Source organism: Capsicum annuum, chromosome 6 (assembly GCF_002878395.1).
Source record: "Capsicum annuum cultivar UCD-10X-F1 chromosome 6, UCD10Xv1.1, whole genome shotgun sequence".
Lineage (NCBI taxonomy): Eukaryota > Viridiplantae > Streptophyta > Magnoliopsida > Solanales > Solanaceae > Capsicum > Capsicum annuum.
In genome coordinates, this window is record NC_061116.1 from 214,301,579 (window position 1) to 214,329,398 (window position 27,820).

The following is a 27,820-nucleotide window of genomic DNA, read 5'->3' on the forward strand; positions in this document are numbered from 1 at the left end:
CTATTGTGATTCCATTTGTATTTGCTCAATCCTTACGGTTTTTGTGATTCTTTACTATTTCTTATCTATATTATTGAATATCCTTGACATTGTTCTACATAGATTGTTTAGTTACTATTGGAGTCACCTTCAGATGTTGGGACCAGTGCCGGAAAAGGAAAACTGTTGAATATAGAAATCCAGGTAGAAGATGCTCTAGCTATTGCTCGTGCTTTTGATTTGTCAGTATTTTCAAACCCATGTCGAGATCTATTTTCTTTGAAACCGACATCTCAGGTTAGTGGTAAAAAACACCCCAGAAATGAGCTGCATGCCTCCTTCCCTGTTATTCATGATATTCTGATTTTGAATTATCCATTGGTACAAGCTTGATGGCCTTGAATTAGATTCAGCTGCAAATATCGGCAGCAATAATGCTGCTGATTTTGAATTATCCATTGGTACAGGCAATGCTAAGTCATTCGCTGAACCATTTCCTTTGGGCTTCTGGTTATGAGCTCGCAGACTAAAAAATGTATTTATTAACAGATGTTGGAGGAAAGACGGGGGATTACAGAATCAATGTCTGCTTCAACTTCTGAGATGTCTCTAAAATCTGCTGCAGTTATGGAAAAACTTTATGTTGCAATCATGGACGGATAAAATATAGAAGTGTCATTTGAAGATTTTCCATATTACTTAAGGTGGGCAATTAGGCAATAAGATCACATAGCATAATCCAGTTGCCATTGTATATCTGAAGTTCTACTTAGTTTCCATTTATGTTTTTAGTCATTTTTTGCTCTTGAGTTCTTTGGTCTTTTAGGCATTTCCTGGCATTTCTTATATTCTAGTTTAGAAATAAGAAATATTTTCTTTTCATCATAAAAATATTTTCACAATATGTTCTTTTGGCGATGGGTTTTAATTTTGCTTATCTTAATTTATTAGTGAATTAATTAATTTTGCACAAAATAAAAGTTGGTATGTAATATTTGTGTTAGGAAAAAATTTGAAACCTTTCAGCTAATGCAGATCAATTTAAATAGTGACTTTGCAAAAAGGAAAAGATTATCTAAGCCAATCTTGATTACTTCTATGTTTTGTGAATATGGAAAGGACTCTAATCCTTGCCCATTGATTACTTCTATGTTTTTATCTAAGCCAATCTTTCTTCTTGTTTCTGTATGATCTGTGTAATTCGCAAAAAAGCAAAGAGATTGGTTTTTAGGGTATTATTTTGAGGGTATTATGTACTTCCTTTCTACACTTAGATCACATATTTGATCCTCGCGCCATGCGGACTAAGCCACGTATTGGTATTTACACAAAGAAGGGTGGAGACATGGACAAATTATTCTTAAATTTCAAAGCTACGATCAGTTTAAGGATTGGCCCTAGATGAATTTCTCGGTCAGTAAAAAAATTAATTAATTGTTGGTTAAAAACCATTAAAGGGAATAACGCAGGAATTCAATTCAAAAGTTAGTCGCTAAAATGGAGATATATGGAGTTTGAGGAAGAGAATATGCAGAGAGACAAATTATTTTCTTGTTAAAAGACCTTCTTTAATTGATCATCAACTTAGCAACTTAAATAGTTGTTATTACAACTAAAAATAGGATAAAGAAATAACCTATTTCTATCAAAATTAAAATAACTAATTAGTTTCCTACCAATGATAGGACTCCAAATTTAACTAGGATTGTACGTAAAAAAAATTGGAGAGAAAAAAACAAAGAAAGACGTGCATTCCTAAAGCAACTCTCACCACTCCTCCTTGCGTTATGAAATGCAAACTCCAATTTTCTGACTGAGAAGCTCGAATTTGCTTACAGGTAAAGGCTTAGTGAATATATCAACCCATGGTTCTTCTATCTTGCAGTAGACAAGAATTACATCTCCATTTTTTTGAACTTCTCTCAAGAAGACAAACCTAATATTGAAGTGCTTAGATTTTCAATGAAACACAGGATTGTGAGATATAGCTATTGCTGCTTGGTTGTCCACGAACACTTCAATGCTTCCTGTTGGTTCCAAATACAAATCAATCAGAATTTTCTACAGCCACAATGCTTGATTTACTGCTACTGTAGCAGCCACAAACTCAGCTTCAGTAGTAGATTGAGCCACAATGTCCTGTTTCTTACAACTCCATGAAAAAATCCCAGAACCAGGACTAAAATAGTGACCAGAAGTACTCTTCGAGTCATCTTTGGAACCTCCCCAATCACTGTCAGAGTACCCAAAAAGCTTCACAGGTTGACTCCTTCGAAACATGACTCCATAGGTTATAGTTTCTTTGATGTATCACCCAATTCTCTTGGTTGACTTCAGATGTACTTCACTCGGACAATGCATGAACCTTGATAGAATATTTACAGTATACAATATATCGGGTCTTGTTGTTGCAAGTTACTTTAAACACCCAATGAAACTTCTAAAGTATGTTTCTTCCACCTTTACAGCTCCATCATCTTTGCTTAGATTCTTTTTTGGGTTCATGGGAGTATTCATCTCTTTGCAATTTTACATTTTGAATTTCTTGAGAATTTCCTTCGCGTACTTCTTCTGGCAAATGAAAAACACATCTTTTCCCTGTGTAATCTCCATTCCAAGGAAATAAATGATCAGACCAAGATTAGACATTTCAAAAGCTTGCATCATAGCCTGTTTGAACTCGACAATGAGCTTTGTGCTGCTTCCTATAATCAAAAGGACATCGACATAAAGAGAAACAACGAGAATCCCACTATTATTGCATTTAACATATAGTGTGAATTATGAAACACTTTTCTCAAAACTGAGGCTAAGCAAATAATCATCTATTCTACTATACCAAGCTTTTGGTGCCTGTTTTAGGCCATAAAGAGCTTTATGTAGTCAGTAGAATTTCTCTTCTTTTCCATTTGCAACAAAACCTACAGGCTGCTCGATATATATTTCTTCTTCAAGAACTTCATTAAGAAATTCGGATATGACATCCATCTGGTGCACTTTCCTGCCACGTTGTGCAGTAATAGTAAGAAGCAACCTTCTTATGTCGATCCTAGCAACTGGAGCAAACGTGTCAGAATAATCAACACCAAAAATCTGTGCATACCCCTTAACTACAAGTCTTGCCTTGAGCTTGTTAACAGAACCACCCGCATTTAATTTTATGCAGTAAACCCACTTCACTCCAATGATCTTTCTATCTTGAGGCTTTTCCACAATCTGCCAGGTCTTGTTCTTCTAAATCATTGCAAGATCCTCCTACATTGCGGCTTTCCACTTGGGATCTAAGACAACCTCTTCAAATTTAGAAGGCTCTAAAATTGCCACATTGCATCTCTGGTACATCTCAGAGAGCAACCTTGTTCCACTCATATGTTGATCATCAATGTTTTCATCAAAATTTGGTAGATTTCTTATGATCGGCTTCTGGTTAAAATTTTCCCTGTCCCATCGCTCATTCTCTATAAAAAATACATCTTTACTTACCATAGTTTTTTCAGTATGATGCTGAAAAATTTTGTAAGCTTTAGTGATTGTACTGTAACCAATAAAGACTCTAGGTTCATCTTTCTTGTCTAGCTTGTCCATCTTAACCTGTGGAATATGAAAGAAACACAAACAACCAAAGATTTTTAAGTTTTTTAAGGACGGCTTATGGTTGTTCCATGCCTCAAAAGGTGTCTTGTCATCAACTGCTTTGGTAGGCAATCTGTTCAGCAAAAAAGCAGCAGTGTTTGCTTCTTCTTCCCATAAATATTTTGGTAGGACTTTCTCATATAACAAACACCTCGACATCTCCATTATTGTCCTATTATTCCTTTCACTAACTTTATTCTGTTGTGGAGTAAATAGGGTATCAAGTTGATGCTCAATACCTGTATTTTCGTAAAACTTTCAAATCGATTAAATGTGTACTCAGTACCATTATCTGATCGAAGCATTTGCATCCTGTAACCACTTTGATTTTCTACCAAAGCTTTGAATTTCCAAAACACTTCAGATACTTCAAATTTGAACCTGAGAAAATAAATCGAGCACATTCTTGTCATATCATTAATAAATGCTATAAAATATTTACTTTCGTTAAGAGAAGTAGTTTTATGTGGTCCATACAAATCAGTATGGACCAACAGAAGCTTCTCCGATGCACTCCAGGTTGCCTAGGCAAAAGGCATTCTGCTTTGTTTTCCAAATTGACATGTGTTGCAGCTTGTGTGTTTATCCTCCATGGATGGTAGTCCTAGAACCATATCTTTCTTCACCATGTGTAAGAGTGCCTTGTGATGACAATGCCCGAGTCTCTCATGCCATACATCTGTTGTAATCTCTTGGCTCGTATAGGCACCCGACTTTCCCTCCATTAGATCAAACGAAAAACTTTTTCCTCTCATCTTAACTTGGCAGATTTCTTGACCGTTTGGATCAAATATCACACACTTCTTGTCCCTAAAATTAAGCTTAAAACCATTCTCCTAATGTTTTTCTACGCTCAACAAATTTTGATCAAGTTTTGGAACAAAAAGTACATCTGAAATTAACTTTGTACCTGAGCGGCTTTCAATAGCTACTATTCATTTTCCTATGGCAAAAAGATAATCACCTTTACCGATTCTTCCTTTAGAGACTGCGGACTTGTCTAAATATTTGAAAATCTCCTCATCATGAGTCATATGATTTGTAAAACCACTATCAATTAGCCAGGACTCATTTGAGATGCTACTTGTAAAACACGATGTGATAACAAGTTGATCTTCTTCCTGTTCATTAACAACTTGAGCCTCTAAATCTTGCTACTGAGTTTTGTTCTTACAGATTATCACTTCATTCCCAAGCTGATTGCACTTAGTGCACTTACCATCAGGCCTATTCCAACACTTGAAAGGTGCATGTCTGAGCTTGCCGCGGTTCTTACAAGGAGGATAGTTTTCTTTGAAACCACCTATTTTTTTTCTTTGTTGTGTGCTGCACCTTCTCCATCAGTTATTTGGTACTTCTTATTCTTCTTCTTCTTCTTAGAATGTCCATCTTGGATGGTAAGGCACCTTCGACAACTCCTGCTTGTCTCAATACATGACATTGCTCTTGATCTTGAAAAGCACTTAAGAGTTCTGCAAGTGTGATCTTGGACAAGTCCTTAGTATTTTCTAAGGTTGTTATGTTAGCGTCAAATCTTTAAGGTGCCGTTACTAGCATTTTCTCAACGATCCTTGAATCATTGAAACTGGAACCAACAATCTGATACGATTTGCTAAATTAAGAAGTCTATTAGAGTACTTTATGGTTTCACTTTTTTTCATCCTTTGCACCTCAAACTCTCGTACCATATTCAATACATGCATCCCTCGAATCCATTCATCTCCTTCATACTTAGTCTTGAGAAAATCCCATACCACTTTCGCTGATTTCAGAGACATGATACGAGTGAAGATGTTAGATAAAACTTCAATAAATAAGCATGTCATTGCCTTTGATTTCCTAGAATTTCTCTCCTTGTGAGTTTTAATCTGTGCCACCACGGGATTGTTCGGCAAGGGAGCTATCTCTTATTCATCTTCAACAGCTTCCCAGAGATCCAAAGCTTGCAGATATATTTGCATTCTAACTGCCCAGATTTGATAACTTTCTCCATCGAAAGTTGGTGATGCCATTGAAGAAAAATTTGCTTCCCCTTCATGGTATCCACTGGATCAATCAGATTGATGCACACACTCAACGATCCCTTAAGATTAAAGCTCCGCTACCAATTGTTGGTTAAAACCCGTTAAAGGGAATAACGCAGGAAATCAATTCAAAAGCTAGACACTAAAACAGAGATGGAGTTTGAAGAAGAGAATATGCAGAGACACAGATTATTTTGTTGTTAAAAGGCGTCTTTAATTGATCATCAACTTAGCAACTTAAATAGTTGCTATTATAACTAAAAATAGGACAAAGAAACAACCTATTTCTACCAAAATTAAAATAACTAATTAGTTTCCTACCAAAGATAGGACTCCTAATTTAACTAGGATTGTATGTAAAAAACTGGAGAGAAAAAACAAAGAAAGACTGCATTCCTAAAGCAACTCCTAACATTAATCAATTACTTAAAAGTGAGTTCTGTTTAGCAATTTAAGCTTTCACATGAGATTGATCACACATTTCAACTTAGTATCGAAGCCATGCTTGTTCTCGTTCTTGATTTAACAAATGCAAGGGCCCCATGTTATATTGTCCATGCACTAGATATCCAATTTTAGACGTGAGATGAGCGGACATCTGAGCTCAGCAGCGCATTTACTATTTGGAGATGGATGGCGCCAGGCAGGGTAAAAAGAAGTATTTTTTTCCATTAGCCGAGGAAAGAAGTAGCAAAGGAATATCGCTATCGTGGGAAATAAAAAAGAAAAACATAGGATTGATCGAAGGGATCCGGCTAAAAACAAAAACAAGAGATCAAGGGTATTGAATAGATCACATTGGTTCATACAATGGACAAGCTGTCATTTTTCTACAATGGACATTGCTCTTTAATTAGATGTTGCCGTTTACCCAGGGTTGGCTATGCCTCGTCTTATTTTGATGGTTGTAGATATCTCATATAGTATGTAGCTGTGTGCTTTAAATAAACCTCGGTTTTGTTGAAGATGTCTGTACCTGTGCATTTGCAGCGAGAACACACAAAATGTGCTGATTGCCACTTCATATTTACACCTAAAGCACAAGGAGCAAGTTAAATATTTCAACGAGCTTCGTGCGGTGAACTCAAGAATACTTTCTGGTCCTGCAGGTTTGTTACTTTCACTGTAATTAGTTAACTTATTTTGTATTTGTTATGATTTCATTTTTCTCACTGGAATGCATGGAAGATATTATTCTATGGGTACTGACCAATCCTGCTTTTTTGTTCCTGGATCAGAAATATATCAGGAGATACTGGTGAAGGCACTTGCACATTTTTATGGAGCCAAATTGCTCATTTTTTATAGCGAAGCTTTTGTAAGATCAAATACTCATATTCTTTTGAGGGACATTGCAAAATTAACCTTAATTGTTTGTCTTTTTTTGTTGTTCTTGACCCCCCTTGAAGTACTACTAGATACTAGTAACATTTAAGACATACTTCTGTATAAGTTCTCTATTATAGTTACTAAACATTCCAACATTTTAATTTTATGTGTCTTTTCAAGTTATAAAGGGAAAGACCTATAAAGGGGCTATAGACATATTGAGGGGATGCAAGGACAGTAGATGCAACTTATGAAAGCTTCTTTTCTTGTTTCCTGGGAGTTGATTTTGCATGTCATCAATCTTATTTCTACGAGTTAGAGTTCTTTTCAATTAAATCTAGTCATTGGCCTATTAAAATTTTTCATGTCAGTTTCTAGACTTTGTTACTTCCTTGGCTGCCACTCTTGCTTTTTTACTGAGGTTGTTAGATGCAAATCATGGATATGTTTTCATATCATTCAGAGGCTTTCTGTGAGGGATGCTGAGACAATGAAAGGCACTGAACCATCATCTAGCCAAGCTGCTAATGACAACATAACCTCTTTAGCCGGGCCAACGAGAAACACCATCTTTATGACAGGTATTGACTGCCCTTTGGTTAGTCCCTTGTTTTTGAATATTAAGGAATTAAATTTTTTTCTTCAGCCTTTTATGTTTTCTAAGATTAAAAATATAGAAAAAAGAACTGGGGCACTATCTAAAACAACCACTCGACTTCACCTCTGAGGTTGTGGTGTGGACTGCGTACACTTTACCCTCCGTAGACCCCACTTTGTGGGAGTATACTAGGTATGTTGTTGTTTCTCTTTTTTCTGATAACTGATGTTGAAGATGTTTAGGTGATAGAGTCAGATTTATTGGCTCTACTTCTGGTGCACATGACTCGACTCCCATCAAGTAAATTCTAATTTTCCTAGAAACCTCAACACCAACTCTTTTGTACTATAAAATGATCTTTTTTTTCTTACATTTAAACAAATTTCTGATGTTATTTTGTGATTGTCTATTTGTCATCTTTCTGGTTTCTCATAAACGAAAATAATCATTATTGATGCATATTTCTTAATGTCGTCGATGAAACTACTTTATCCAGGAAAAAGAAAAAGAATCACTCTTGATACATTTGCTAGTAATTATATGTCCTTTTAGTCATCCCAAAAAGAATTGACATATTTCTATATTTAGTTCTCCCTCTTATTTCAATTTGTTTGCTTTACTATCGTTTTTAGCATGTTTGAAAAAAATGCGTCTTTCCTAATTTGGCAAATCATTAATTTCAGCATCTCACATGACGTGTTAATACCACAAGATTAAAGGGCATTCTAAATAAATTATACATAGCTTTAGATTAAGATTACTATGTTAAACTTCATGTCAAGTCAAACTATGACAAACAAATTGAAACTGAGAGTAATAATTTACCATTAAACTTTCCATTTTACCGTTGATGAGATAGTTTATAGCCACATAATATCTATGATTTATTTTAGACCACAAGTTTCAAAAGTCTTCCTTTCATTTTTAAACTACCGTGCCAGTCAAACACCTTCACATTAATTGGGATAGAAGAAGTATCTGTTACTTCCTGTTTTATTTGTTTAGTTTATAAAGTTAAGACATAATCTTTATTTTTCTGCATTCGTAGGCAGTGAATTGTTCTTTATCTCCTGTACCACATCTTGTTCCGCAACCGCCTATTCATATGTTTGAGTACAATCCGAGGCTGTTATTTTCAACCTTCTCTGTCTTGTTCCATTGTTCCAGGGGCCAAACATTTGAAACTATAGGGAAGATTGTATTGTCTTTCAAGATAGTTCATCGTCAAAGGTTGGCGTCCAATTTGATAAACCCATCCCACGTGGCGTCAACTTAGGTGGTTTTTGTGAAGATGCTCATGGATTCTTCTGCAAAGGTACTTTTGGAATGCCATTTAACTATTTTCCTTTAGTTTATTAAGTTAACGTCATTATTAAATGCGCAGTCTTTGTTCTACTTCCAATTCATTTTACCATCTCTTCCTCTCAGTCGATGAACTGCGATTAGAAGGAACTGGACTGGATGATCTGGAAAATTTACTTGTTAAAACATTGTTTGAGGTGTGATTGCTTTCAATGAGTATTAATAGTGCTATGTGGGATTTCTGTTCCTTTCTTTTTCTATTTTGTTGTAAGCTTATAGTCTTTACATTTCATTCCACTTTTTCAGGTTGTATCCAGAGAAAGCAGAAATTCGCCAGTCATATTGCTCATGAAAGATGCTGAGAAGACGATGGCAGGAAACTCAGTGTCATATTCAACGTACAAAAGTCGGCTTGAGAAGATTCCAGATAATATAATGATCATCAGGTCTCACACTCATACGGATGACCATAAGGAGGAAGTACTAATTTTGAGATCATAATGCCCAAGAATAAATACATTTGATTAGATCTTTTCGTGTTATAATGTGTATACAGTGTCCTGTTATGGAAATTTCTTATGGATTAAATTTCTTGGCTTTAGTAGCTATCGGTGCCAAAACTTTGTGAGACTGATGCTTGATCAGGAGGATGAGAGGTGACTCTTATTATAGCAAAAAGTTAAAAAGATCAACTTCGAATGACAAAAGAGACATTAGTTTAGCTATATGTCAATGCATGCATGAACATGCAGCATACACAGACATGGACACAAACACACAAATCATTTTCACACACACATATATATATGCACACTACATATTGTGGCATACACTCACATTCTCAACGACAACAACAACAAGGACATACCAATGTAATCCCACAAGTGGAGTATGGGAGGGTAGTATGTTCGCAGACCTTATCCCTACAAGGTAGAGAGACTAGTTCTGATGGATCCCCGGCTCACGTAAAAGCATTACAAAGCAAAACAATTTGAAAGAATGACCAACGTTATTAAAAGCGAGAAGCACAAAGAATCTCTAAGGAGGTGCTACAATATCCCACATTAATTGGGTATTCAAGTGGCGGTTTGTTTATATGGACTTGGGTAAATACTAGCTAGCCCTTGGGGTCGAGTTATGGCCAATGCCATATTTTTATACATATATATCTCTCTCTACTCGCAGAGAGCGGTGGGGGAGAGGAAGAGTGTGCATTAACTCTTTGCTAAAGTTGAAGTCATCCTTTCAATTGCTTGACAAAATAAGGCCTGAACATGCTTTTCCATTTTACTCTTTGCAGTCACAGCCTTGAGGATCGCTCTTAACCAAATTGGGCAGCATTTTACATGAGCTCACCTTCCCGGAATAAGCTGTTCAATTTTTTTAATAATTTTCAATTAGTGCTAAAATATCTCATAAATGAGGATGTCCTTTCCTCTTCATTTTAGGCGCTTTTTCCGCTACACCAACTTTAGTGTTTTTCACATTTTTTAAAAGAAATTTATCTTATCCAAAAAATTGTTATTTACATTGGAAAACCCTGGATATGAGCTCTGATCCTGCACAGTTCCCTTTCCTCCAGCTGAATTTTCCCTTGTGTTGAATAAACACTGCCATATGACAACTTAATTGTCTTTTAAAACACTGAATCTTGATGTGTTCATGATAGTTTTGGGAAGATGCAAGACAAGGGGAAACAGATTGCAAGGACAAATAAATTACTGACCAATCTTTTACTAAATAAAGTGGTTATCCACATGCCACAGGTCGGTTTATTAAATTCTATAGAATTTTAAATTCTTTAGCAAATCGCTGAGTGGCTTTGAGTATTGCAGGATGAAGCACTTCTGTCGACTTGGAAACAACAATTGGATCAAGATGCTGAAACCCTCAGAGTGAAAGAAAATTTTAATAGCTTGCAAAGAGTAAGGTTTTCTGACCTTTAAAGTTATGAATGACCAATTTTTCACCTCACATTTGTGACTCCCCTCAGAAAGTACGATATGTTTCCAACTTAAAATGGAGACTTGACTTCCCAAATATGTTTCCAAGGCCAGTTTGACCCCTGTGTAAAAACAATAAGTTAACCTTACTGTAAAGATCGTCATACTGTAGCCTTCTGAAACTAAAATTCCACCCTTGTTGACTCAACACCTCTGCTATATATTTCTGATTTCCATAAAAATGCTGTCAATGTATTATTTCCAGCATTCTGATACTAGGTTACTGCTCTCTGATATTCTTTTTTGTTTAAATTGTGTGAACCAGTTGAATGATTGATTTCAACAGATTAATGACATGATTTCTATCTTTAACTACTTATTTCTATATGATGGCCGCTCTTTTATAGTTTCTGAATCGGATTGGATTAGAATGCAACGGACTTGAGGCATTGTGCATCAAAGACAAAAGTTTCTCTGTTAAAAGTAAGCTGATGCGTGGGATACTTTAGATTCTCACATTATATCGTCACTATGTCTTTTAGATCCTTCAAAATCACAACCACATCCATGTTAATCCGACACAATTTGGGTGTGGTTGTAGGATCTATAAAGTATTTGGTTGAGCTAACTTATGTGCTTTGATTATACTAATGGCTAAGAACTATAGGTTGATTGGATATTAAGTGTTATCATAGAATTAAAAAATTCTAATTTTAATTTAATAACTTATATGAATTGTCAAAAGTTTACTTATATACATGTTGCAATAGATATTTATTGGTTGTATCTTAATACTCGTACCCATACTCCTATCAGTGTCCTCGAATCATAAGATGTAGGTATTGATGAAAATCTGAATTCTAGATGCATTACATCAATGTAAATATCGTTTATATCCTTCATTTCCAAAAAAAAATAAAGGAAGAAAAGACAGTTATGTAATCCAGGTGCGTTTATGCAAGAAGAGCTGAAGTTAATACTATTTCTGGGTGCTTGAAGGCTCAGAGAAGGTTGTTGGATGGGAATTGAGCCATCATTTGATATGGAACCTTCAAGCAGATGTTGACATGAGGCTTGTTTTATCTCCAGTAATTGAAATAGCAGCATCCGATATCCTCCTATCCATGATTTTCTTTCACTGTAATAATTGTTTATTTGAACAATTGTGGAAATCTTTTGCGATTTAACAGCATTCAGTATGGGTTGGAACTCTTTCAAGCGAACAAAAATGATACCAAGAGCTTGAAGAATTCACGTAAGGTTATTATAATTTTCCTTATCTAATGCTTTGCGGAATTTGTATAAAAATCTCCTTGATTTGACATGGCAGATACCGACTTAGGAACTAGTTTTTGTCCAAAGCAGGATGTTGAGCCAGAAAATGAGTTTGAGAAGGCACTTCTGGCTGATGTCATTCCCCCCAGTGATATTGGGGTGACATTTGATGATATAGGTGCACTTGAAAGTGTGACGGATACATTAAAAGAGCTGATCATGCTTCCCTTACAAAGACCAGAACTTTTCTCCAAGAGTAAACTAACCAAGGTGTACATCTGTAATTTATCCATATTTTTCTCATCTAATTAGATTAGTTTGTATAAAAGCTTGGAAGTATTTGACCTTTTTATTCAAGGATCAATTACTCCAGCTTTGGTTTTATCCATTTGTTTTTCCCACTAAAACAAGGCTATTACCTAATAATATTGGTTTAAGTTTGACCACATTACTTCCACAGTTAACTTGAAGATAAAGACTGATACAAGTACGACCACGAGGATGGACGTGTGAAAGTGTAATTAACCTGGCGCTTGGAGTGTGCAAGAAAAAGGCAAAAGAGGGCCTAAAACACACACCAAAACCTAACCTACACTACACTCCATGGGCGACATTTTCAGGATTTTCATGGCCTTTTGGTCATTTTGTATTCTAGTTGACCTAGTATAAATAGAACATTGTAGGTCATTTTTGTCTAAGACTTTGATGATATTATAATTTGTATAACACTTTGAAAGACAAGTCCCCTCTTCTCTTTAGAAGGCAACCCGAAACTAGGATGATACTAGTGTTTAGAGGAGGTAAAGACCCTCTTGTGTCAATGTAGGAGTTAGGTTAACCGTTGTGGTAGCGTTAAGGGTTCAAGAGTATCACATGTTCTTGGGTTCTTAAGATTATACAAACCAAGGTCTAACTATCTATCTCTTTTGTTTATTATAATCTTGTAACCGTTTGTGTATCTTGTAATCTCTAACCCATGAGTTTTGTCTCTTGTTGTTATTGTTCTTATCATATTGTTTTCATCTTATTGTCGTTTTTGCTATTTTGGTATTAAAAACACACCTTTCTATCTCGTCATTGTGTGTTGTAGTGAATCCGAGAGTTGGTCTCCAATAGGTCCTCAAATCTTGTGATTTGTGGACTGTTTGGAGTGTAATTTCGTGTATCCCTTGGTTTTCTTGTATCATTTGGTATAAAAGCGTGGATTGATCTTTTTCCTACTAAGTCAATCTTGGGCTTGTTAGTTAGAAAAAAAATTGATGAAAAAAAACTGAAAATCCAGTAAAATAGCAATCTGTCCAATTTGTGTTTTTGGCCGAAAATTGTCTTCTTGTTGTGTATTGGCCAAGAAATTTACTTGTCTTTATTGTCTCTAAGTTTTAGTATTGTTCCTCACTAACACATCGAATCTATATCTTAGATTTGTGCTTGAAATGTTGATGTTGTTGTTGTGAACATAAGCTTGGCCGATTGTTGTTGGTGTTGTTGTGGCTCACGGTTTGGAATCATAATGTGAATATTGTTGTTGTTCTTAGTTTGGCTGTGTGATGTTGTTATAAAATTGGTGTCCTAAGACCAATTTTGTTAAAGATATGGTAGTCTTGGCTGTGTCAGACAATATTGTTGTGGGTTTAGAGAGGGCTCTGAAAAGGGAATTGTTGGTGCTCTTGAAAATTGTTGTTGTTGTTCTTGGTGAATGTTGTTGTTGTTCTTGATGTTCATCACTAACTTTATACCTTTCTTGAAAAATGAAGTGCTTATTTCATCCAAAAAGGTGAAGGAAAAGGTGTGCAAACTTGTTAGTCTTGAAAGACACCCAACCACTAAAGACCTATCAATCACTTCTCAACAACTCTTCCATGATTTAAGGACCCTGTCTTGAGGAGAAAAGTCAAGTCTTGCTTTTCGAATTTGAAATAGGATTTCAAGACTTGTTTTCCCTCCTTAACCAATTCCCACTAATTCCAAATTACAATTGGATCAAGACTTGAACTGGAAAATAAATTTTGATAACAACCGCAACCAATACGTGGTTGCCACATCACGTTTTACTGTTCACCAATAATTTTTAAGCTCAAATTTTAGATGTCTTTATTTCTTATTTGTTGATCCTTCATTTCGTTTAATTGATCCTAGTACTAATTAATAAACTAGTAAATTTCTACTAGATTGTCAATTAGTACTTTGAATCTATTGTTTGTGTCTATGTTTCTTTTGTGGGTTTACCATTTTTAAAATCATAGTACTTCTTGGTTCAAGTTCAGACACTACTTTCCTTGAGTCTTCAAACAAAGAATCCATGCCGACCAAGGAGTAGACTCACCCCTCGATTCATCACGAACTACGAGCCGACTTGCAAAACTTGTGAATCCAAGTGTGAGACAACTAAGTGTGTGAGAGTGTGGTGAGGTTGTTTTGAACTAACTTGTGTTTTGATTTGTAGGTTTGTTCTTTTCTTTTCTTTTTTTAAGGTACAATTACAAGGGAACCCGCGGCTTCAACCTCTCAACCCATGGAAAACAATGCCACCAATGTTATTTTGGCCTACCTTGACACTGCGTCCCGAGACCTAGGCATGGCAAATGAAATGTTGGATAGTATGGTAGGTCAAAAGGAGAAAGTGGGCTGGCTGGACACACATCAAGAGGAAGGCCGTATCTCATGTGTGTTACGAGGTAAAAACATTATTCCCTACGCTCGTATGAACTTAGAATGTTGTGTTATGGCTAGTAGGAGTCAAGTAGGTGTAGTTGCGACTTTGCGTAGGGTAGAGGTGATCGAGTCTCCTTTTGTGATACTATCGGTATTGTTAGGCCACATGAGGACCAAACTCTTGTTGTAGGTACGCAAGCACTAGTTGATCCTTTAGATGACGAAATTGATTCTCCTTGTGAGAATGATTTGTGTCTAGCTAGTGCTAGCACTTATAACTTGACTAAGGTTCCATTACCATGTGACGAGAGTATTCACACACTAGTTGACCCTTGTGAAAACCAAGGTGGGGCTACGTTTGTATATGAGTTCCAACAACTCGTGAGGTTGTGGACAATGATCAAGCGCCAGACCTGGATGTGCTTGATTGTTTATGAAACCCAAATTGTGATTGTCTTGGTAAAGATGGATTTGATTGTGATCCCTTTACTGCCCATGATAGTTTATGTCTATGTAGGGACTTATCTCTTGAAAGAGAAAGTGTTGCATGCTTGGAAATTCCATCTACTTCTTATTTATGTGTTTCCTATGTTAAGCTTACTAGTGTTATTAGACTTGAAACTAGTGAGTACATGCATAAGGAGATCATAGTTGGAGTTAACACGTGCGACACCTTTCTTTATCCTCTCTGTGCTCATGATATTTTCCACAAGGATATAGAGGGTTTGCCTAATTTTAAAGACGGCACCTTAGGGGAAAGTGAGAGTGGCTGAGGCCTAACTCCTTGGTTACTCCACCCATTTGATCCTAGTACTGTCATGACCCAAACCAAGGCCTGGCCGTGACCAGTATTTCAAACCTTTGGGGCTCAAAACACCCCTATTTGTCTGGTAATCATGAACCTAATTCATATGATCAAAGAAATGCGGAAACACACAATAATTTGGAAACATGGTCATAAATATGAAAAGAGACAATACCGGGGAGATAATGTTCTCTCAACATCAATTATCCTCTGAACAACTGTCTGCGAAAATCTCTAACAAATGACTAAAAACTAGGACAAGGCCCCCAGTAGACTCAAAAATTGAACATAAGAAAAAAGGGACTGCAGGACATAAGACCTTCCGAAACATAGAAGGCTCACCACTTGTCTCTACAGCTTTGTCTGAAAGTTCTACTGATTCTCTTGACCCCTAGAGTGGGGCTCTGAACCTGAGAGGTTGGAGAATGGAGGGGGTTAGCACAAAAGTACTGGCACGCAGAGATATCAAAGCAAAACATAATATTTTTACAAAATATAGTTGAGAGCCATTATAAAGCAATTTCGTATCAAATCATTAGAAAGCACATGGGTGTAATGCAATAGTTTTTGTCAAAAATAATGAAATGCAACTGAGCTAGGTGGAATACCATACATAATTTACACCAATTGTCAAACCTCGGTTGCCGCCAAGATTAGAGTATAAGTGAGGGAGAGACACACAAGACCACGAAGCATGGTATCCCGACCCAAATTAAATATGGTAATGCACAAGACCACAAAGCATGGCTCCTAACCATAATCCTAATTTGGGATAAAATAATATCAGGTACGCAAGACCACAGAGCATGGTACCAAGTTCCCGAGTCAGCAAACACGGTTTCCAGCATAGAGTCAATTGACTCATGCTTTCTTCGGCCAACCACCTATCTCATTTAAAATCAATGCATTTAAAGTCACTTCATAATCCTTCACATATGATACTTTATAGGGTATCGTCATACCCAACTTGCAAGTCATCAATATCATATCAATTTCTTCATCAAATCATCATATGCAATATTCTTCAATATGAACAAAACAACCCTCTCTTTAAAAGTCGAGAATCATATCATTTCATAGAACTTTTTGAAACATTTCATGACATAGTTTTAAAGATGATTTCCAAACCACACATATCATATGAAAATTTAAACCATCATATCAAGAGAGGGATTCCAAACAATTCATGCTCTCAATTTAACATCATCTCAAATCATATGCAATTACATATAAAATATTGCCTAAAAGACCAAAACAACATCATTAAAGCATTCGAAACATAACTATATTCATAATTTCAAAACCCCCATTGAAAAACATGATTTAAATTTCCTATGAGATTTTTTTTTTGGATAACCCCACGTACCTCTATTTTCAAGGATAATAGATGTTTCTTGAAGCTTGCGGATTGGTGATTCCAAATATGTAATTATCTTTGCAACCCTACGGTCAAATCTTGAACTAGTTGGGTTTTTATTTTGAAACCCTAAGGAGAATCTTGAGCACTTTTTATGAAAGAATATGTATTTTGGGGTCCTTGGAACTAAATCTTGTGTTTTAGGGCTAAGGGTGGAAAAGGACAACTTTGTCCTCAACACAGAGTGTTTAAATCATCAGAATTCCTTATATAGGCACCGCCCATCCCGTTGCCTATGTTCACATAGGCGCCACCTAGGCTATCGCCTATGTTTGCATAGGCGCCGCCTCGGTTATCTCCTATGTTTACATAGGCGCCGCCTAGGCTATTGCCTATGCTTTCCAGAGGCCATGGGAGATTAGTTAGGTGACACTTATCACCTTGAAGGGCCATAACTTCTTGCTCGGGTGTCGGATTTTAGCCAAATTGGTATCGTTGGAAAGCTAACTCGCATACCTATCATTTGACACATAGTACACTTCCTAGTTTAACATATAGAGAGAGTTATGGTCGATTGAATCTGACACACTTTACAACATCTACTAAAACTTAGTCAATCAAAATAGTTCTAACTAGTCCTTAAGTTGAACGACCTCTATGGTCAAAATTCAAGCTTGAGCGGATTCACATGCTACACAATAATTAACATTTCGTATTGGCATAGGATTTTACGGATTCAGGATTAGCAAAGAATCAAAATCATGGTCTATATTGAAGCCCAAATTGCGGGGCATTACATTATCCCCCCCTTAGGATCATTCATCCCCTAATGATGATGCGGAACACAGACAACCACGATTTCAAGCATAATAAAGGACTAGAAAAATAAGATAGGAATAGTACCTTCTATCTCCTCCTCTATCAAAGCAAACAAATTGGGATATCTAATTCTCATGTCATCTTCTAACTCCCAAGTTGCCTCTTCGGCTTTTTGATTCCTCCACAGTACCTTTACTAAGGCTATCTCTTTACTCCTCAGCTTCCGAACTTGGCGATCTAGAATTTTAATGGACTCTTCTTCATAAGACAAGGAGTCTGTCACTTTGTTACTCTCTACTGGTAATACAATAGAATGATCTACAATTTTTTTCTTCAATATGGATACATGGAATACCGAATGAACGAAACCCAAACTTATAGGCAATTCTAACTCATATGCAACTGTACCAATCTTTTTCAAAATCAGATATGGCCATACATAACGAGGGCTCAGTTTACCCCTTTTTCCAAACCGCAAAGCTCCTTTAATAGGAGAAACCTTGAGAAACACCCAATCACCAATTTGAAACTCTAGTTCTCTTCTCCGAACATAGGCATAAGACTTCTGATGACTCTGAGCAGTCTTGATTCGTTCTATGATGATTTTCACTTTCTCCATCACCTGATGAACAAGATCAGGCCCATACAACTAAGTCTCACCCACTTCATACCATCCTATCGGAGACCTACATCTCCTCCCATACAAGGCCTCAAAAAGAGCCATTTTAATGCTAGCATAGTAGCTATTATTATAGGCGAATTCAACCAGTGGTAGGTGATCTACCCAACTACCTTTAAAATCAATGACGCATGCCCTCAACATATATTCGAGGGTCTGAATGGTACGCTCAGCTTGCCCATCCGTCTGAGGGTGGAAAGCTTTGCTTAAATTCACTTGTGTACCTAAACCCTTCTGAAAGGATCTCCAAAACTAAGGTGAAAACTATATACCTCTGTGGGATATAATGGACACTGGTTCCTATGAAATCGAATTATCTCCTCAATGTAAATCTTAGCATAAACCTCTCCCGAATAATTGGTCCTCACAGGCAAAAAGTGGGCTGACTTGGTCAACCGATCTACAATCACCCATATAGAATCGTACTGGTTTCGGGATCTCAAAAGTCCTGTAATGAAGTCCATATTTATCATCTCCCACTTCCATAAAGGTAGGGCTATCTCTTGGGAAATACTACCCGGCCTCATGTCTTCTACCTTCACTTGCAGACAGTTCAAACACTTGGACACAAAATCAGCTACATCACGTTTCATGTTATTCCACCAATACATGGTTTTCAGATCATGGTACATCTTATAGAGCCTTGGTGAATGACATACCTCGAAGTGTGCTCCTTATTAAGGATTCTTTTCCATAGCACATAGACATTTGGAATGCATAACCTACCCTGAAATCTCAGAATACCATCGCCACCAATTTCGAACGACATAACCTTTTATAGACCCACATCTTTCTTGATTTGTATCAAGATGGGATCTTTAAGCTATTTCTCCTTAACTTCATCACAAAGAGATGACTTAACTAAATTATGAACAATCACCCCTCCATCTTCGGAATCTAAGAGTCACACTCCCAGATTTGTAAGGCGGTGAATATCCTTCACCATCTCTTTCTTTCCTTCTTCTACATGAGAAAGGCTTCCCATAGACAACCTATCGAAGGCGTCGGCTACAACATTTTCCTTGCCCGGATGGTAATACAGACTCATATCATAGTCTTTCAAAAGCTCCATCCACCGTCTCTGTCTAAGGTTCAATTCTTTCTCTGAGAAAACATACTGTAAGCTCTTATGGTCAGTATAAATATCAATATGCACTCTATAGAGATAGGGCCTCCAGATTCTAAGTACAAACATCATGGCTGCTAACTCCAGGTCATGAGTGAGGTAATTATGCTCATGCACCTTTAACTGCCTAGATGCATAAGCTATCACCTTACCATCAATACATAACCAAGTACCACATGGGATGCATCCCAATAAACCACAAAATCATTTACACCCTCGGGAAGGGTCAAAACAGGAGCAGTAGTCAGCTTGTCCTTCAATTTCTCAAAACTATTTTCACACAAGTCAGACCACACAAACTTTATCTTTTTATAAGTCAGTTTAGTAAGTGGAGCAGCTATGGATGAAAAACTCTCTATGAACCTTCTGTAATATCCCGCCAAACCCAAGAAGCTCCGAATATGGGTTAGAGTTATGGGTCTGGGCCATTTTCTCACTCCTTCAACTTTCTGGGGATCAACTCTTATCCCGTCACTAGACAGAATACGCCCCAGGAGGGCAATAACATCAAACCAGAATTCACACTTAGAAAATTTAGCATACAGCTGATAATCCTTAAGGGACTGAAGGATAATTCGAAGGTGATTGGCGTGATCGTCTTTACTCTTAGAATAGATCAGAATATCATCAATAAATACAATGAGAAACTGATAGAACACTATATTCATAAGATCCATGAAGGCTGCAGGGGGGTTAGTCAACCCGAAGGACATGACTAGAAATTCGTAGTGACCATATCATGTTCAAAAGGATGTCTTGGTCGTCAATCCTAGGAAGAGGATATTTATTTTTAATCGTGACCTTATTAAGCTGACGGTAGTCTATGCACGAAGAGCACGGGTGCACACCATGAGGAAACACTAGGACGAATAAAATCTTTGTCTAGGAGGTCTGCAAGCTCCTTTAACTCCTTTTGTTCTGTGGGAGCCATTCTATATGGCGGAATAGAAATAGGACGAGTGTCTGGAAACACATAAATGCCAAAATTTATCTCCCTATTAGGGGGTATCCCTGGGAGATCTTTGAGAACGACTTCTGGGAATTCATTCACTATAGAGACTGACTGTAGAGGAAGGTTTCCAACTTTTGAATCTTTTACTTGGACTAGATGATACATATAGCCTTTAAAGATAAGCTTTCAAGATCTAAGATAAGAGATAAAGTGACCTCTAGGTTCCACAGAACTCCCTGCCCATACAATTGGTGTCTTATTCAGGAAAGAAAAAGTGACCTTTCTGGTTCTGCAATCAAGGGTGGCATAACACAAATGGAGCCAGTCCATCCCAAGGATGGCATCAAAGTCTATCATATCCAGTTCTATAAGGTCTGCCATAGTTTCCCTACCATGAATAGGCACGAAACAATTTTTATATACCCTTTTAACAACAACAGAATCACCTACTGGAGTAGAAATAGAGAAGGGTTCTACAATAAATTCTGGCTCAAACTCGAAACCAACAACCACATAAGGGGTCACATAAGATAAAGTAGACCCGGGATCAATTTCGTAACATACTGGTAACAACATCTGGTGAAGCTTCCACCTCCTGGCAGTTAATCAAAGAATATAACCGATTGCAACCGCTTACGGCAACTGCAGGGGCACCCTTAGGGAAAGGACCTATGGAGGAGGCTTGGGACTTATCCCTCCCCCCCTTCCCCTCCCCTCCATATTTACTCCAGCAGATGGATAATCTCTTTGAAGGTGACCCACTTTGCTATAATAATAGCAGTTTCTTCACTCAAATCAGCACTTCTCTGGATGATTCCTTCCATAAACCTCACACCGCGGATGAGTACGTTACTGTACCTAGAGCTTTTGGAACCCATGAGGAGTCTGAAAATTCCGAGTTTGTCAGTTGTCTGGGTGCTGAGGCACTGGCTGCTGACTGTGCATCATTCTAAAATTTCTTCTTCTTCAACCACTTATTACCCCAGTTACCACTCTACGGCTGACTCTGGTGCTGGTCCGCAGATCTAGCTCTCTTAGCCTATCTGTCTTTCTCTCTAGATTCAGTAATTTTTTTTTCTTCTCTTCCACTTGATGCATATGAACGGTCAGTCGAGCAAAGTCTAACTCCTTATTCAACATAGCCCCCTGGCACTCAAGTACCAGGTCATCAGCAAGGCCAGATGGAAACTTTCTTATTCGGGCCCTCATATTACTAGTCAACTCTGGTGCATAGCGGGCTAGTTTACTAAACTTCAAAGTGTACTCCTGGACAGTCATACTTCCCTGCTTCAGATTCATAAACTCTTCCGCTTTAGCCTCCCTCAACTCCAGAGGAAAGAATCGATCAAGGAAAGCTTCCACAAATTTGCCCCAAACTCTGGGCTCAGCACTTTCACCTTTTTCATCTTCCCAGTCGGCATACCACTGACGCACAATGTCCTTGAGCTGATAGGTTGCTAGGTCCACCCCTTCAACCTCATCCACATGCATCACCTTAAAGATTTTTTACATCTCATCCATGAACTCCTGTGGATCTTCCTCTACCTTGGTGCTAGTGAACTTCGATCGGTTCATCTTCATGAAATGTCCGACTCTAGTAGCCTCTGATGTAATAGGTGTAGACCCAAAATCTTTCGATCATTAAGCTTGGTTGGCTACAAACTGTGCCAGCATATAAATAGACCGTCTGAATTCTGCATTTGAAATATCTCCCTGAGCAGTTGGCCGACGGTTGGCATTAGTCCGCGGAGCCCGAGGTGAACTGGTCAGAACTGAAGGGACTCCTAGAGTAGGGACAATTTATGGAGTGTGAGCCCTATTATGAGTTCACATCCCATGGGTGGGACGGGCCTCATCTGCCTGAGCATTCTTATTGATGATATGACGTGGAGGCATAACTATGTTTCTGAAACATAAGTGATCATTGATTAGGGAACAATTCAGACTCTGAACCACAAACTAAATCACCAAGAAGGAAACATTTCCTAAACGCCTAACAGTCTTCTGCTTATAAGTATGGCACGCTACACACCCGTAAACAAGACTCTACCCGACACGATTTTACAGATACCCTGGGACCATGAACCATGCTTTGATACCAAGTTTGTCACAACCCAAACCAAGGCCTGGCCGTGACGAGCATTTAAAACCATTAGGGCCCGAAACACCCCTACCTGTCTAGTAATCATGCACCTAATTCATATGATCAAAGAAATGCATAAAAACACAATAATTCGGAAACATGGTCATAAATATCAAAAGAGACAATAACGGGGAGATAATGTTCCCTCAACCTCAATTATCCTATGAACAACTGTCTGCGAAAATTTCTAACAAATGACTGAAACAATGTCTATTTGAAAACTGGGACAAGGCCCCCAGTAGACCCAAAAACTAAACATAAGAAAAAAGGGACTGCAGGACATAAGACCTTCCGAAACATAGAAGTCTCACCACTTGTCTCTACAGCTCTGTCTGAAAGTTCTACTGATTCTCTTAACCCCTAGTCTGGGCCTCTGAACCTGAGAGGTTGGAGAGTGGAGGGGGTCAGCACAAAAGTACTGGGATGCAGAGATATCAAAGCAAAACATAATATTTTTACAAAATATAGTTGAGAGCCATTATAAAGCAATTTCGTATCAAATCATTTGAAAGCACATGGGTGTAATGCAATAATTTTTCTCAATGATAATAAAATGCAAGTGAGCTAGGTGGAATACCCAAAATAATTTACACCAACTATCAAACCTCGGTTGCCGTCGAGATTAGAGTATCATTGAGGGAGAGACACACAAGACCACGAAGCAAGGTATCCCAACCCAAATCAAATATGGTAGTGCACAAGACCACAAAGCATGGCTCCTAACCATAATCCCAATTTGGGATAATATAATATCAGGTACACAAGACCACAAAGCATGGTACTAAGTTCCCGAGTTGGACAATACGATTTCCAGCGTAAAATCAACTGACGCATGCTTTCTTTGTCCAACCACCTATCTCATTTAAAATCAGTGCATTTAAACTCACTTCATAATCATTGACATATCATACTTTATAGGGTATCTACATACCCAACTTGAAAGTCATCAATATCATATCAATCTCTTCATTCAATCATCATATGCAATATTCTTCAATATTAACAAAACAACCCTCTCTTTGAAAGTTGAGAATCATATCATTTCATAGCACTTTTTGAAATATTTCATGACATGCTTTTAAAGAAAATTTCAAAACCATTCATATCATATGAAAATTTAAACGACCATATCAAGAGAGGGATTCCAAATAATTCATGCTCTCAATTTAACATCATCTCAAATCATATGCAATTACAAGTACAATATATCAAATTATTTCGAGGAAAGGACTAAAAGACCAAAACAACATCATTAAAGCATTCGAAACATAACTATATTCATAATTTCAAAACCCCATTGAAAAACATGATTTAAATTGCCCATGAGATTTTTTTTTGGATAAACCCACGTACCTCTATTTCCTAGGATAATAGATGTTTCTTGAAGTTTGCGGATTGGTGATTCTAGATATGTATTTATCTTTGAAGCCCTACGGTCAAATCTTGAACTAGTTGGGTTTTTATTTTGAAACCCTAAGGTGAATCTTGAGCACTTTTGATGAAAGAATATGTATTTTGGGGTCCTTGGAACTAATTCTCGTGTTTTAGGGATAAGTAAGGGTGGAAAAGGACCACTTTGTCCTCAACATGGAGTGTTTAAATCACCAAAATTCCTTACATAGGCACCGCCCATCCCGTTGCCTATGTTCACATAGGTGCCGCCTAGGCTATCGCCTTTGTTTGCATTGGCACCGCCTAGGCTATTGCCTATGTTTACATAGGTGCCGCCTTGGCTATTGCCTATGCTTTCTAGTGTCCATGGGAGATTGGTTAGGTGACGCTTATCACCTTTAAGAGCCATAACTTCATGCTCAGGTGTCGGATTTTAGCTAAATTTGTATCGTTTGAAATCTAACTCTAATACCTCTCATTCAACACATAGTTGGCTTCCTAATTTGACATATACAGAGATTTATGGTCTATGAAAGCTGACACACTTTACAAAGTCTATTAAAACTTAGTCGATCGAAATAGTTCCAACTCGTCCTTGAGTTGAAGGACCTCTATGGTCTAAATTCAATCTTGAGCAGATTCACATGCTACACAATAATTAACATGTCGTATTGGCATAGGATTTTATGGCTTCAGGATTAGCATTGCATCGAAATCATGGTCGATATTAAAGCCCGAATTGCGGGGCGTTACAGGTACCATCTTAGGGTGGGAAAGGATTACTCTTGGCCTATTTTCCTTTTGCCTTGATGCTTCCCCGAGCCACCTCCTTTGTAGCATTTGTACTAATCTTTTCATGATTAAAACAAAGGACCTGTGGCTATACTTTAAGTTTGTTCCACCTCGGCATGGCATGTTGATGTGTTATTTTTTGCTAACCCTAACCCCTCATGTCATGAGGATGTGTGCTTGTTTGCCTTCTCTTGATTTTGTAAGGTACAGATTCGAGGTCGAATCCTTTTCAAGAAGGAGAGAATGATACAAGTACGACCACGAGGATGGACGTGTGAAAGTGTAATGAACCCGAGGCTTGGAGTGTGAAAGAAAAGTGCAAAAGAGGGCCTAAAACACACACCAAAACCGAACCTACACTACACTCCATGGGAGCCATTTTGAGGCTTTTCATTAAAGGGCCTTTTGGTCATTTTGTATTCTAGTTGTAGCCTAGTATAAATAGAACATTGTAGGTCATTTTTGTCTTAAACTTTGATGATATTGTAAGTTGTATAACACCTTGCCTCTCTTCTCTTTAGGAGGCAACCCGAAACTAGGGTGATACTAGTGTGGAATCACTAGTGTTGCATTCATGGCTTGAGACGTTGGTGTTTAGAGGAGGTAAAGTCCCTATTGTGTCAACGTAGGAGTTATTTTAACCGTTGTGTGTAGCTTTAAGGGTTCAAGTGTATCACATGTTCTTGGGTTCTTATGATTATACCAACCAAGGTCTAACTATCTATCCCTTTTGTTTATTGTAATCTTGTAACCGTTTGTCTATCTTGTAATCTTCAACCCGTGAGTTGTTGTCTCTTGTTGTTATTGTTATTATAATATTGTTCTCATCTTATTATCGTTTTTTCTGTTTTGGTGTTGAAAACAGACCTTTCTATCTCGTCATTGTGTGTTGTAGTGAATCCGAGTGTTGGTCTCCAATAAGTCCTCGAATCTTGTGATTTGTGGACTGTTTGCAGTGTAATTTCGTGCATCCCTTGGTTTTCTTGTATCAAAGACAGTTACCTATATTTCTTATTACTCTTTGGTTTGGTTCTTGCTTATAATTTTTCTCAACTTTATCTAAGCAATTTGACTGGAAGTTTGTGCTTGATGAAAAATGTTACTCCAACTGTTGTTTCTCCTTTAGGGACTTGAATTTTCAAGCATTATCTAGATATTTGTAATTATTTAAGAAAATATTTGTCTTCAATTTTGTTCGCAGCACTGCAAATGAATACTTTTGTTTGGTCCTCCTGGAACTGGGAAAACCATGCTGGCAAAAGCAGTTGCCACTGAAGTGGGAGCACGTTTTATTAATATTTCAATGTCAAGTATTTGTTCAAAGGTTTATTTGCTTGGAGCTTATTTGTGGTCTATTGAGTATAGGTGATGTTGTTCATAGTAGTTTCTTCGCATGAGAACAACCTTAATCTTTTTCTTTTCCAATGCCGCAGTGGTCTGGTGAGGGTGAGAAATGCATAAAATCCGTCTTCTTGCTGTCTATTAAAATTGCTCCCAGCGTTATTTTTGTAGATGAAGTACGCTTCCTTAGACGTTAGCATATTTTTTTATCTTTCCTGCTTTAAAATTCTATCCTTTTTCTGATCCCTTTTGTTTCCTGTTTGTTTATGCGGCTTTCTCAAGGTTGATAGTACGCTGGGACGGAGGGAAAATCCAGAAGAACATGAGGCAATGAGCAGATTGAAAAATGAATTCAAGGTGAATTGGGAATTTGGGATGGGTTGCGCACAAAGGATACTGAACGAGTTCTGGTACTTGCAGCAACAAACAGGCCATTTGACCTTGATGAAGCTGTTATAAGGTGACTGCCACACAGGTAAAAGAGGAATGACTAATTTGCAGATATTATTGAAGAAATTATTTTTAACACTTGCTTCACGCCATTTTCTTGTCTTTTCTGTACAGGTTGATGGTCAATTTACCAGATGCTCCAAACAGAGCAAAAATTCTAAAAGTGATACTATCAAAAGAAGATTTAGCTCAGGATGTTGATCTGGAATGAATTGCAAATATGACCAATGGATATTCCGGAAGGGACCTTAAGGTGTCTTTGCTATTCATAATTGCTTGGATAAATAACTAGTCCTTGTTTCATTGTTCTGAAGTTTGAATTTGCTGTGTTTTCTAATTAACTCCTTTATTACGTAGAATCTGTGTGTAACAACTGCATATCGACCCATTAGAGATATCCTAGAAAAGGAAAAAAAGGTACTACTTTTCTTTTGTTGATGTGTGTTCACTGACACATGCACGTGTGATTGATTTCACAGCTCAGGATAAACATAATTTTGAGGGCCAGCTCACTTGGTGAGCTCCCCTATTGTAATAAAATATTTTTAAAAATATCGATCAAACTAAAAAGAAGGTGGAATATAGATTCCACACTGATTAATTTGGCTATTCTGTTCATTTGATTTGAATTGTACTTGCAAGTATGATATAAAGACAATTCCGGAAGCCCTTGTGTGTATATATATTGTGCATGTGCGCATGGCTCCTTTGTATACCTGCTAAAATAGGTATCTAATGCTTACATTTGATTATAGGAATAGGCTGCAGCTAGTGCTGATGGTGGAACACCTCCAGCACTAAGCAGCAGTGCAGACTTCCGGCCACTGAATATGGACGACTTTAGATATTTTCATCAGCAGGTGAGTTGAAAAATTCTGATGGTGTCTCTAAACTGTCTAATTATTTAACTGCATAAGGGTGTTGACGATTGGAGTACTGTGATCGTCTGTTCTTGTAGGTTTGCCCAAGTGAATCTGAAGCCGCAAATATGACCGAGCTTCTTCAGTGGAACGATCTGTATGGAGAAGGGGGATCTAGAAAGAAACAGTCCTTAAATTATATCATGTAAAGGGGACTTTTGGGTTCATTTGTACAATGAGTTTATAGGTCTCTTACACAATAAGTTTTTGCATGTTAAAACGGTGGAGTAGGCTTTCACATACAGTTACTTTATATGCTTTGACCTTTTGCTAGCTACTTGCAAAGGATGTTCAGTCCTGTCAGAAAAT

At 37.5% G+C, this 27,820-nt stretch overlaps 1 pseudogene; it reads left to right on the top strand.

Annotated features, from left to right (window-relative positions):
* Window positions 1-102: 102 nt before the first annotated feature.
* On the top strand, window positions 103-27,660 carry LOC107873910 (annotated as a pseudogene).
* Window positions 27,661-27,820: the final 160 nt, after the last annotated feature.